At 40.2% G+C, this 14,134-nt stretch overlaps 1 protein-coding gene across 1 annotated transcript in view; it reads left to right on the forward strand.

Moving 5' to 3' along the window:
* Positions 1–14,134, forward strand: part of PPM1E (protein phosphatase, Mg2+/Mn2+ dependent 1E) — a 59,047-nt gene that overhangs the window by 929 nt on the left and 43,984 nt on the right. The gene's annotated exons all lie outside the window — the stretch shown is intronic.

The raw sequence follows: 14,134 nt of genomic DNA on the forward strand, positions 1-14,134 counted from the left end.
AATAGGGAGAGAATGGGGTTTTATGACTGCTAAATAACGGTTCTGCTCGGTCCTGCCCTGCCCGGGCATCGCACAATGGGAGCCGAGCACAAAGCGCTCCGCTCGCACCGTCCCGGCCGGCAGCGGGGAATGGTGCGGGGAGCCGCGGGGAGGACGGCACATCCCCACCGCCTGTCCGCAGCGCTCGCTTGCTTTTAAATGCGCTTGTGAAACCAGATCAGTCCCAATAAAGTTTTAGATAGAGAACGGATTGTTTTAAAATGTTATTTAAGGTGCGTCTGTGTGGTAATTTTGAACGTGACTCCGTGCGTTTCTCTCTGCGTGGTCACATAACCCAGGCAGGCTCCGCTTCCCCAGTTTCTGGGGTCCCTCCCTGTTCGTGCATTGAATTACTGAGCAAAAGACCTTTTGAGAGGATCCTTATGTAGGGGCAGCTCTTGCCAGGGCTTTTGTGTTGTTAGGTTCTTTTTTTTTTTTTTTCCTCCAGCATTTGCGTGAATCTTTTGCTGATTATTGAATGGCTGATCTTTGTGGCTTTGTTTATGGTGAAACCAAAGCGGGCTGCCTTCTGCAGGCGTCTGCCTTACTGAGCAGAAGGCGGTATCTGCCTCACAATAAAGGGAGCAGAGGATCGTTTTGGAAAAGTTGTTTGCCAGAGGCTTGAATGCCTTGTTCATGTTTGGAAAATGCGTTTTCAAATAGCAAATAAATGTATTTTAGCTGATTGGCAGACATTGATTTGTACATAGCTAAGATAACTGCAAGATGTAGTTCTTTGAAACATTTTAAATGTTATAAATCAGATTTAATACAGAGAGCTGAACTGAGGTAAGTACAAGTCTGCAAAAGTGTTCTCCGTGTGAAGCATTGACTCTGCTGTCATCAGAGAAACATAATGCTGACAGAAGGAGAATGATTTCCACGTTTACAGCAAAGGGTTCCAATGGTCGGACGGTCACAGAGATGAGAAACTTCGTGCATGTGAGCAAAGCCTCTTCTGTCCAAATGGTTGTGGTTTTGTTGAAGTAAACAACAGAACAAGCAAACCACAAACAGTGCTCGTGGAATTCATGCAAAGGGAATGCTTTATTGGTGTGTTATTAGCAAGACAGGCTGTATTGGGAAGGCACGCTTTCTGTAGCTGTAACTGTGTATTAGTCTAATGGCTGGTGTGCATCACGTGCAGAATGAGCATAAATCCTCATTCTGTGAAAAATCCAACAGCTGTTTTTCAGCTATTTTAAGGGCACTACTTTGGTTCTTTTTTTAAGGCAAGTGAGACCGTTTCAGAAATGAAAGCATATTGCCAATCATGAAAACATGTAATAGTCGAGTGCTATTGTACAGATCAGTATGAGAAGAGTTCCTATTTGTGAGACTGTCCTGCTGTTTCCAAAGGACTCACAGCCCCCGTTGAGATTTCCAGTTCCTGATTTCCTTCTAAAGACAGCATATGTTTGGAAAATTAGATTAATGTAATCTTTGTACTGTCTAAATGCCACAAAATGTGTACAAGCATGTGAGCTTTCTTAGTGATCCTTAGCAGCATGGAAGTGATTAATAGGGAGTATGTTATGTGATTAATAGGGAGTATGTTAGATGGAGAAAATGAGCAAAAAGGGAATAAGGGAGTCGCGTTGGAACACTGGATGGTAACTTGAAAGTGGGGTCGGTTTGTTTGTGTGTGTGTGGTTGTCTCACGTAGAGTCTTACTCCAGAGAAAGCTGTGTATTTTAAACCATTTAAGTGTAGCAGCCAATATATTAAGGACTGAGTCCCACATCTGTTCAATGAGCCCCCATGGCTTGCTTGCACTGAGTCAGGAGTAGGCATCATTACCGGCTTCTTTTAAAGGAAGAAGTTACTAACTTGAAGTAAAGTTGCTTGTCGTGATCCTTCATATTCCTCTTCCTACTGATGCTGTATTAAAAGCCATGTATTTAAGAAGCAGGTTCTTCACAAGTCATCTGAGGAACTGATAACGAAGCTGTGGTTGTGGAGGCAGGACAGGGCCGGGCTGCATGGAGTCGCACAGCCGTACAAGCTGTGTCACTGGGAGGAACAAACTTATCTTGCTGCTACATTTTTTCCTGTACAAATGACATTAAAAAAAAAAAAAAAAAAAAATCCAGTGCTATATTTTCCAGACTGTTTCTCACTATTTTTTTTTCTTTTTTTTTTTTTTCCCTAAGCTTTGCTGGGAATAGAGTCTGTGTCATTTGCTGGTTCAGGTTTACTTCCAATGACTTTGGTGGTACTTTTGTTCAGAACCATCTTTCTCAAACTGTGGAAGCAGACCTATTTCTGCAGTGTTCATATCTGAAAAAGATCCTTGTTCAACAAAAGCTTAAAAGTCATCTTCATTGCTTAACTGAAGAGCTGATGGCCAAGTGGTAATTTTACACTTGGAAAATGAAGAGACATGTGAGCATTGCTCTCTTGGAGCTCTTGGCTGAGTGCTGTGCAACATTCTCAGGGTATCACAGATCCCAGGATTAGGATTAAAAAAATGTAAGAGTTGGTGAGATTTTTAACTTTAATCTCTCTATTTCTGAGAGGGTATATTTTGACTTAGGTTTGAGTAATCCATATGTTCTTACCATGAAAGATCAAGCAAAGCAATGTAGGCTTGGAATTATGTAAAATATGGACACTAAATCAGTCTTTTTTTTTTTTCTTTTTTTTTTTCCCCTAAACTTGCAGTGTTAACAAGGAAGAACATTTCATGATGTGTGTGAGCAGAAATCTTTTTGAAAATGTACATTCTTCAGCAGAAAACAGAAGTTCTGTCTGCTGCCTCCATCACTGTGGAGCAAAGAGGCCACATCTTTCCCCAGAACAAAGCAGGCTGCATGTTTTTAATTTACTTTCTTAACTGCTGCTGTATGAAAGCTGGCATTGCTGTCAATACATGTGAACTGAAATTCAGGAGTTGTGCAAGGTTTTTTTGAACTTCACACTAAATGGGCTGTGATGTTTTACTCTTCTATTTGTCTTTCATCACTTCTTCTATTGATTGCAATCTAAAAGCCCTTATAGGAAATATAATTATGCTACTTGTCTAATATTTGTCTCACACACACACACACACACACACAAAGTAGTTGTCACCCTTTTAAGATGGCACTTGTTTAATCTTCCTTTGTGTGGATTTATAATGGAAACCTGATGGTGATGTTGGTCCATGTTCACAATGAACAACTGAAGTAGCTATTGGTTGTACCTCTTTTGCGGATTTTCATGCTGGTTTGTGTGGAGGTTTAACAAACCAGGACCACTGGACTTCACCCACAGCTCTGCTGCAGTCCCGTCTGTACCTCAGCCTGTTCCTGCATGGCAGCAGGGTCTGCTGGTCTGAGGCAGGCTGCTGCCCTGCCACCATTAGCAAGCAGTGCTGGGGAGCAGCAGCAAGCATGCAGCTCTGCATTGAGGTGAGGGGCATGGCTGGGCTGTGTGCTTATCCTCACACCCCAGGGGTCTCGGTCCTAGAATTCCCTGTGCTAGTACTGAATTCTGCCCACGTTCCAGATGACGGTGGTGTGTCAGAGTTCAGTGATGGGCATGTTTCATACACCTGAAACTGGAAGCAGTTACACTCTGCAAATTGCTCTTTAGTGATGATCGCATTCAGAACCCAGTGATGATCCCACAGCAAGAGATTCCTGAAGTCGCTTTCAAGGCATCTTCAGTTCACGCTCCCACGCGTTTAGAATTACTGAATCGAATCAGATATTTTGATCTGCCTTCTAAAAAAAAAAGAGCATCCGCTGAAATGAGCTATTTAAATTGCAGATTTGCACTTAGTAATGGTTAACATATATGGTGACATTTCCAAACTTCTTACTAATTTATGAGTAAAAGGATGTGGAGTTTTCCAAGTGCAGTGGTGACTGCCTGGAAGCTGCTTTATGTAGCACTCAAAGAGCTCACTCTCAGTGAACAGATTATGGGACTGCATTCATACCACTGCTTTTACTTCTCTGAATGCTTCTAGTACAGCAAACCAAAGGAAATTAATTTTATGAGGAACCAATTCACACCAAGGTTTTTTGACCCACCTGAAATGCACGTAGATCCTACTGATCCCAGCCATGCTGTTCACTTTTGCTCACAAATTAATTAAGCAATTAGTCCCATGTTTACACATTCTTTTATTCAATCTTGTATAACCACTGTCAAAACTAGTTTGGCTTATCAAGAAACAATGCGTTTTTGAATGTGTGTAGTAACATTTATTTGTGATACAACACTTCTCATTGGTAAGAGATTTGAAAACCTTTAACTAAAATCTTTTGTCTGTCTCACTAAATTGCTTCTAGCTGGCATTGGGATGTGGTGAGCAAGTTAGGCTTCATTCCTTTGGAGTTTGTTGGGTGATTCTGCTGTACAGCACAAAGCTCTGTGTGCAGAATGTTTTCATCCTTAGAATTCCTCCCTGTAATTACCTTTACCAATGGCAGAGAATTTCTCCACCTACCCCTTGAAGAACCCATTGCCTTTTCTGTTGTGGTTCTTTCCACAGAAGACCTTTTAAAATTATGTTTCTTGATGCTGAAATTAAATTTTAGTTTGCTTTTCGTTACGTTAATAGAACTTTCAGTGTCTTGACTGCTCTGTCACTGCAATGTGTTTTCATTCATTTTTTGTTGTCTTGCTAAATTGCCTACATGATCGCATTAAAAGCAAAAGCAACAGGGCATGTAGTACACATAATGAGAATTCCATTTATTCCTCTATTTGATGTCATTCTGAACTAATCTCTGCCTGTTCTGCATCATTCTCTTTCTTCAGGTTTTTTTTTTTATTGTTTTCTCCTCGTAATATTCTCACTGATTAGCAAAGATAGGTGAAAAATGAGATGAGATGGAATTAATGCTTGAAAACATCAGCTGTTCTTTGCACCATGCTGCACGGCTGCCTTATGCAATGCAGCCGTAATTATGTAATGCCAATGGTTCCAAAATTAAAGTGCCCTGGACAACCTGTGTCCATGACATGTTGGGAACCTCTGACACACTTCCAAACTACAAATGGGCATTCCTCCCCATCAGCACGTGGCTCCTCATCCTCCACTGAGCTGAAATCAGCTGCTAAAGAAATCTTTTAGATTTTGGTTGTTACGACGCATTTAGCGATGAGATGGAATGAATGCAGATTGTGGGCTTGTTTTACAGCAACATTTCTGCTGTGTCTTTGTACTTCATTAGGAAGAAACAACATCACCCACAACTAATAAGGCATTTTATAAAGAAGCAATCATCAGTCTCATAAATTAGAACTGCAAGGGAAATAGATGCCCCTGGGTACTTCAATAATTAATACAGAAGTTAAACGAGCTCGCTAGATTGCAGGATTACCTCAGTTTATGTTTATATTGGATGGAAAACAGCTCAGGGCAACTAAGGATTGAGTAACTGAACCGATGTTTCCAGCTGCAGCACTGCTCAGCAGTTCTGAGTTCTGCTGGGGAAGTCTGAGATGTTCTGTGGAGGAGCACGATTCAAAGGTAGCTGCCAAACTTTGGGCATGGGAAAGCTGTGCCTGGATGCAGGAGAGTTTGGATTGGGAAACATTTGCACTTTCTTGCAGCAGTAGTTATAGTAAAAGGAATATTAGATTAATTGAGTGAAATGGTGGGTAGCTTCTTGAAGTTCATTTTCCCAGGGGCTGTGATTATGAAACTATTTTTACTTTTTACTATTATCTTCTATAATAGTATCTTCTTTTTTTTTTTTTTTTTTTTTCATTTAGTTTCCTTTGCTCTTATTTTACACAAAGAATTTGAGATCTTTCCCTCGTTTGAGAGCATGGTTTTGTATGGGCTGTGCTCTTCCATCACGATGTGACTAAAAATAGGAGCAGTGTATAAAAATAGGACTTGGCGTTTGGGATTCTTGGCGCTATTTCTGGGGCTGTTCCTTTAACCTCGGGCTGTGACCTTCTTACTGAGGTTCAGGGATCTGAGATGAAGGTGATGAGTTGTTTCTCATCAGTGTTACCGTAACGATGCATTCTGTGCATTGTATTAATTTGTTTCCAGTGTGATTCTTTTACTTTCAGTCCTTGAAACTGTGGAGGGCCCAAACCCCCCCACTGCAGCCAAGAATTCAGCAAGCAGTCATGCTTTGCTTTTTCTGTTTCTCAGGAGATAACAGATGAGGCAACTACATTTTTTTTCCATGTGTACCAACATTACACACAACAAACTTTTGCTCCCTCAGGCATTACTTGATTTCTTCTCTTTTTTTTAATTTTATGATAGCTCTGCTAAATCCCACAGTAGGAATTATATTTTTAAATAAGTTTTGGGTTTATTAGTTTATAATAGGTCATAGATCAAGATCAGGTGATGCATTTGGTTCTTTTCTGAAACCTATGAGACCCTTTGAGAAAAGAAGTATTTCCCATAAAATTAATCATGCACATTTACATATAAAGCGTGATATGTGTTTTAAACAAAAGCTTTTCTTGCGGGTAGTGTCACTCTGAAGTCATCTAATTGTGCTGGAGGCAAGTCTGACTGAGCACAGCTATTTACATAGAGAGATTCCCGTCCCAAAGATCTGATGCTCTCGCATGTCACCACCATTTTCCTCTTGGAAACTGCGTGAAAATGTGTGCTGAGTCAAAAAGGCAGGAGTCCAACATTTCTAGAGATTGGGAGGCTCTCTGCTGTCCAGTGAACGCATCCATGTGTGTCTGCTTCATGCACACGGAGCGTGGCTGGTCGGGCTGCTCTGAGTCCTGCTGTCTCTCTGCACTGTGCCCCATGGGGAAGAAGGAAGGTTTCTCTTATCAGATAAATTTAATCTCACCACTTCTTTATCCTTCCAAAAAGCTGAGTCAGATTTTACAAGGAAGTAAATTGTTAACATTCAGATGTGAATTGTTACTAAAATTACTCTTGGTGCTGGTATAACAACTGCACTGAACTACCAAGATTAGTCCATGTTTACTTAAAAAAACAAACCAAAACAGAAAAAAAACATCTCTTACAATGTCTAAAAGAGGTAGATCTTGGATTTTTATTGAATATTAAAAATGTGACTCAGGAGTGATTCCAAATACTTCTGTTAGTTCTCATGTACCCCAAAAGGGTCAAATCTGAGTTAGATTTTCTCTTTAGAAGACAGAGATGTACTGTCAGTTCATAATGTCTCTCTCTCAGAGCAGCTTCATTCTCTCCCCCAGACCAAAGACTGAACATCTTTAAAATAATAAATCAAATAGTAAATATTTTTAGAGTAAGCTCTTCTCTCCGGCCTTTAACTTTTTACCTCAATATTAGCAACCACGTACAATTCATGGAAAGAGGCATCCTTCAGCTAACCAGGGTTAGACTCATCTCTGTGCAGCACTTGTGCAGTTCCTATTGAAGCATGGAGAAAAGAATGTGGGAGAAAACCCTCCTGCCAGGGCTGCTGGTAAGAGCTGAGCTATGTAAGAGTTAAGCAATCTGATCATCTCCCCAGAGCTGAGAATGAATGTTAAGTGCTTTACATTTTCCTCATTGGTGTTAGCCTTTTTCAGTTTGATTGATTCTGAATGACCCAAACGATCATATAGAAAATTTAAAATCTTGCTAATTACACTCTACACTAATTTTAGGATAATAATCTTGGGTATTAGATTCTTTTGGTGTAGCATTTAACAAAATGGAGTTGGTGCCATTTGCATTCAGTTTGTAAGTGCTGCTGATGTTTGTGACATACAGTTGAGTCCTTTTTTTAAAAATTACGGTTTCCAAGTTCTAAATCCAACTCTGGGCATTAGAGAAAATCCACTTTATCCAATGAAATAACCAAACCTCCTCAAATTTTCCCCCCAAATCTTTTGAACTCTCAGCAACTGATCAGTGCCTTTCTGAACAGAAATGACTTAACCAAACAGAAATTTGGAATAAGAAGGGAGTGAGAAGCTGCCTTCCAGTCTCATCCTCTTTATTATGGAGCAGAATGAAGTGTTAATTCTGGAAGCAACTCCTTGTACTGGGGGTTATTGGCAGTTCTCAATTCTGAGAACATTACCGTCTGAAACAGATAACAAAAAACATCTGTTGAGAAGCAGAGAAAGAAAAAGGAAAGCACTTTGAGGAAGTCTGGTTTATATTTGATTTGGTACTTTTCATGTCTTTGCAGGTAGCATGAAATAATAAAACAGAAAGAGGAAGAAAGATGTAACTGATATCAGCATCTGACTCAGCCGTGGTCCTTGCATTCATTTTTTAGAGACTTGTTGTCAGTCTGTGAAGTGGACCTGCAAAATAGCAAACCTCATCAGAGCTCCATTTTACCCCCGTTTTATTACAGCAGTCTTCCTAAACAGAGTCCAGGCTCTGCGGGCTGGTTGTGCACTGCTGAATTTGTGTTTGCTTCGGCTGCGTGGAGATACTCGGGCTGTGCCATTGCTCTGAGTTAGAGATCTGGTTCTTCCTTATGTCCTCCTTCTGTGTGCGTTGCTCTTAACACCCCGTTAGCAGTTACAGGTGCTTTTCAAGGAGCTGTTCTAGGCCTCAAACTTTTCTTTGGAAGGACTGAAAAGCAGTTCAGCTGCTTCCTTTTAGTGCTGAGAGGGGCACAATGCCATTCTGCATTGCCTGTGGCTATCTAGCATGTGGAAAGAAAATGTTCTGAGGTGTTAAATCAGGGGAGAAAAAATCAAGGCTGCTTCTGCGTGGGAGTAAACCCCGCATTTCTGTAGGCTGGAAAATGAAATTAGATTAGATTTGTTGGAATTAACAAGCAAATACTAGCATGAGATCATATAGCATTTAAATACAGTATGCCAGCAGCATGTTTTCCTCATTTTCCAATATGTTCACTACTGCAAAAAATGAAAAACGCTGTAGCTTCATGTTGTTCTGTTAGCCTTGTGGTGTATTCTATAATGGGATCTTGTTGCATGTTGTGATGATGGGCATCTGAAGGTTGTATTCATACTTTCAGTAGAATAAAGAGTCAGAGTGTTCGCTAGAAAAAAGAAAGATTGCTGCAAAATAGATCTTGTGAGGATAATCAAGAAAACTCAGGCTAAGCAGATCTTTTGCTAGAAGCAGTGCAACACAATTGTATCTAGTTGGAGAGCCTGTGTAAGATCTTCAAAACATTGAGCAGGAACCAGTATTTACTTTTCTTACTTGCTCGTTTTGGTAACCAAGCAATGCTATCCATGGAGCAGTTGCTAGTCTCACTTAGAGCAAGGTTAAGTGGCACGATAAAACCATTAGAGTGAGAAGTCTGAAACAGTTACCCTTGTAGTAACACCGGTGGCAACAGTAAATGTGAAAAATTTCAGGAAGATGCCAAGTTAGACAACGTGTTTGGAGGTTAATTTGCATTTTCTCCATGTCAACAGCTTCCAAGTTATGTTAGGGGAAGTTTGAGGTAGATTAAAAAGGAAGAAGATGTGACCCTCAAAAAACTGCTATTTCTGAATCCAAGAATAAACGAACACATCCTGTAGTTCCATAAACTTGTATGTTTCAGAACTTCATTAATTAATTTCCCACATATTAATCCTTCTGGTGGAGGTAAAGATTTGTTTAACTTTTCTATTCTCTGAATAAGGAAAGTAAGTACATAAAACAGGGCAGGAGGTTGGGAAACTTTATAGTCAAAACAAAGCAAGTTCATCTTGATTTGGAAGTAAACATTTATAACAGTTCATCTGTGCTTAAGAAAATCATTTTCTTTCTGAATCTTCACTCCCCTCCTTCTGCCCCCCTTCAAACATGTTGTGTCTTTCTGCAAACAAGACCTGCAGGGAAGGTATGAGCCTGTGTGCCTCGTGTGCTGGATTCTGGTGTTTGTTCATGGGCTAAATATAAAGGTCACTTTCTGCCATGTATTGATGATGTGAGAAGCACTGAAGAAATGGAAGAGGATGGTATAACCTGGGGTTCTGTACAGTTCAGAATTTGGGATTTGGGAATTTTTTGGATTTTTTTCTGATTTGTAGGTCTTGCAGTGTTAGTAACGTGCATTTTGAATGGTATAAATGTAACTCCCCATTTCTTTCCGTGCACAGTTAAAAAAAAAAAACAACCAATTACTCTGCAATCCATGATAACAACAGGGCACTAGAGCTGATATGAGTAGAAGTTACAAGCTACTGCTGTCACTATAAGGGTATGTGACATGGTAGAGTACAGCATGGTGTCTCAAACTGCTATATGACCACAGATGACTCTAAACCCATCCCAGTTTTCCCCAGGTTTGACTTTTATCCTTGGCCATATTTGCTACTCTGATGATGCAGAGCTGCTGTCTCCCTCTTCCTGAAATATTTCTAAACTTGAAGAAACAAATCTGGGTTGTGTATAATCCTAAGAAGCCACATGGAATTGTAATTCTTCCTCTCAGTTATCTCTATTTGTGTAAGTTTCATTCAAGCCCTGTAGGTTTGAAATTATAGATTCACTTTCATTAGCTCAGGGCAAATTAATTTCAAGGCACTGCAGTAGGTTGTACTTGTGTTCTCTTAGCCAACCTGACAGTTGGGTTCAGTTAGAATGCAAAAGTGCAGCAGCAGGACTGTATCCCAGTATCTTCATGTGACAGCTAGCAAGGGAATTAGTTTCTGAAGCAGAAGAAGGGAAGCTGGAAACACTGAGGGGGTGGATGCAGACAGATATGACAAGATTCTGAGAACCTGGGATTCCTGACAGCGTAGGCCTTCAGAGACCACCCACTGAGCTTTGGCAGGTAATAATCTAGGAAATTATAACACATTTATTTTAAATGAAGCTGTTGAGATGTTTGATCTGAGATCTTCATTACGCATACAGTAATGCTTTTACTGCTAGAGCTCTGTTATTTTACCAAATGGTATTGAAGTTGAGAAGAGATTTCAGAATGGATTTTGTAATGATGTAGCATCCAGTTAAGTGAGTAAAGTGTGACCAAATTGTACAAAATCTAGCATTATAATACTCTTATCAAAGAAGAAGGTTCAGCCAACTAGATCTCTTGCTGAATGGTACTGGCAAGCATCCTCATGCCTTCATGTTCCACTGTAGATGATTACATTGTAAAAATCTGGTGTGCAGAAGAATCTTTGCAGCTAAAAACCTAATCTGCCCCCCGACTCCAGTGTTCAAAATATTCTATCAGAGCAGTGACACTATACAAAAGATGGAAATGACTGCTTGTTTGTAAGCACTTTGTGTTTGCATTGTATTCTGTAGCCTCATGCTTTTGTCACAAAGCCACCAGACGGATTTTCCTTGTACAGCTAAGCAAGTGAAGGATGCTGGCTGGAACTCTGTATGCTGTTACAAAGGATCCCATCTGCTCCCCCTCCCCATCCCACCATGCCTGATCTCTTCTTTTGGACCTTGAATATAAAGCAGCATGTGCATAATTGGGGGAAGGAATATATTTATTGGTGGTAAGGGAGTTCAGCCTCTACTGGGGCAAATGGCAAGGTACATGATGAGGTTCATAGCTTAAGAGTTAGTAGCATTTGAAAGGAATTCCTGTCAGACCATTGCTGTGATAGGACTTATCAAAGAGTACTCGCTACTTATCTGTCTTTGGCAGAGGACACTTAACTCCGTTTAACTGTCAGTGCATCTATAATCCTTCCTAGTCTGGAATAGTTGATAGAGCACCAGCTATCCTGGATTACATTTTGTTGGACAGAGCAAGAACTGTGTTTGTAGAACCAAAGAAGGCAAATGTAGCTTTTAAACCAAATAACGCTGAGCTTTTAGTATGGCATAGCATAAGCTCAGACTTTTTTTCCATTTGCTAACGAGCCACTTCAGTACTGAATTGGAGATAAGATGGGGAGATAAAGAGTATCACAGACACAAACCAGCTATTCCGTAGTTATTCTTGCATGGTGGAAGTCTTAATAAGCTGACTTGTGAAATGGCCATTTAGTACCTGTGTGGTGTTGTGAAAGTGGTATTAAGATACACTGGAGGGAAGACAGTGTTACAGTATTCATCAATTAAAAAGTAACGTAAAAGAACGAAACAACCCAGTGCTGAATGGTGTTCTGCAGGCAGGTCAGTTCTAGCTCTCCATCATGTCTGCTTGCTATTTTTTAAAACATACACACATGCAGGTGTGCACACACGCTCTATAAAGAAAAACATTTTAATTTAGGGCTGATAGTGACTGTTGTTTCTCTCTTGAAGGTGATGTGCTCTGTTATTTCTTAGAAAAATTGATGCTAAGTGTAATGCTGTAACAGCTGTAAATGCTGTATGCATTTTCCTTACGGTGTCTTCCAATATAAATAATTCTTGTTGAGGAAAAGATTAGTGCAGAGCTGCTTTTCTGGTTCCTGGTGGTTGCCCATCGGTGCTCAGCTAAAATTGCATGCTGCTGGCACTTGTGATTTGTGTGGCAGTTGCATGTGGCAGTTGCATATGAAGAACCAGACCAGTGCCACAACTCATGCTATCTCGGTTCCTTGCCAAATAAGCAGGTAGATGGTCATCACTTTCAGCTATCTGGATACAGCTGCCATCAACTTTTGCCATTCTTACTGCAGAGAATACAGTAGTTCAAGTCCTTACCTATCCGTAGGATGCACATTAAGATGAATGAATAATTCTTCTGCTCTTCATACAACACACAAACAGATTTTGTTCTTCACCTGTATCACAGACCTCATGCAAACAGCTCCTACAAGCTCAGATATTTCTACGTTTGCTTTTCAAGACAAGTGTAATAGAAGTGAAATCTAGTAAAGTAAATGTTGATAGATGGAATTTATTCCTCGTGTCAAACTAATGAGGCATCACAAATATATTTTTGAATGTGTAAAATCCAGTGGGGGTAATTGCTACAGTTGGAAAGAAGATGCAGAGCCTTCCTGATCCACTTGTCTTTGAGTCAGGAGCTCACAGGGCGAGTCACCATTGATTCAGATTTTTCCATCCTGCAATGGTACAAATAGATTCTTCTTCAAAATTCTCCAGAGAAGAGATATGACAAAGCAAACCTTCTTTTGTTTGTTTGTTTGTCCCTAAAGATGCAATAAAAATCTGGAAGTGGAACAGTGTGTTGAGGGGTGGAATAGATTAGCATTCCCACTTCTCTGCAGCAGACATCCATTGTTTGCATGGTCTTGGCTGAGAGTGCTTTTGTGACTCATCGGTGTTGTTGCTTCATCCACCCGATTGCCATCCAATGGGTTTTTCGTCTGAAGAACAAGCTAAAGGTTACCTGTATGAATTATAGAGTATATTGGTAATGAAACTGGTGGTGATCTATGCACTGATGTGCAAGTCTGCAGTCAGTGATGAGAAAATATCTGCTAGTATTTAGAAATGCTTGTCATAATGCATGGAGTTACGAAAGCAACTGGTAGGCTGGAATTCCTTTCATATGGAGTGCTCATTTGTATCTTAACAGGATGCTTCTCCTTAGAGGAAGAAATACAGGTGAAAAAGCTGGTTAAAATTTGGTGGTTTTCCTCCTCTGCATTGCTGTTCATTTCTGAACGACTTGGGTTGGGTGAGTGAATATTGGCTGTCTATCAATTATCAATATTATTTCTGCAGTGAGAAGAAAATTAACTTCTAATTGCAAAACCTCACAATGGTGCATATGTACTAAATCAGCTAAATGCTTGTTACTGATGTTGATATCTTACTGGGATGTTCAAAATTCAAAAGAATAATAGTTTAACATCACATTCCCTTAGATACAGTGATCTGACTAGTTAAAACTTCCTGAAAATTGAAATGTAACTTTTAAGGTCAGTGTTTCTTATGCATAAAAATGGGAAGAGGAAGATGATGCATTTGTAATGGAGAAGAGCATTGCTATGGAAAACATCAGCAGAAAGTGTTCCTCTCATGTATACGTAAGTTCTGATGTCAAAAGTAAATATCCTGGTATTAAATGCTGTAGCAAATGCTTTTAGCCCCAGTTATCGTCTTCTGGGGATCAGCTTATCTGACTTGGAGCTAAACTGTGCAAACCTGACACTAACGGTTATTGTGGACAGGAGACCCAGGAGCAAAACCAGTGCAAGTGGCAACGTCCTCACTTGCCAAGAAAATTTCCCTGCTCTCCTTCTTCCTGCATTCAGCTTTTACATCATCGTTCTGTGTTGGGGAGTGTATAGATGTCCTTCAAACCACAGGCACAGTATGGACAATTATTTGATGCAA

Source organism: Meleagris gallopavo, chromosome 21 (genome assembly GCF_905368555.1).
Source record: "Meleagris gallopavo chromosome 21, MGAL_WU_HG_1.1, whole genome shotgun sequence".
NCBI lineage: Eukaryota > Metazoa > Chordata > Aves > Galliformes > Phasianidae > Meleagris > Meleagris gallopavo.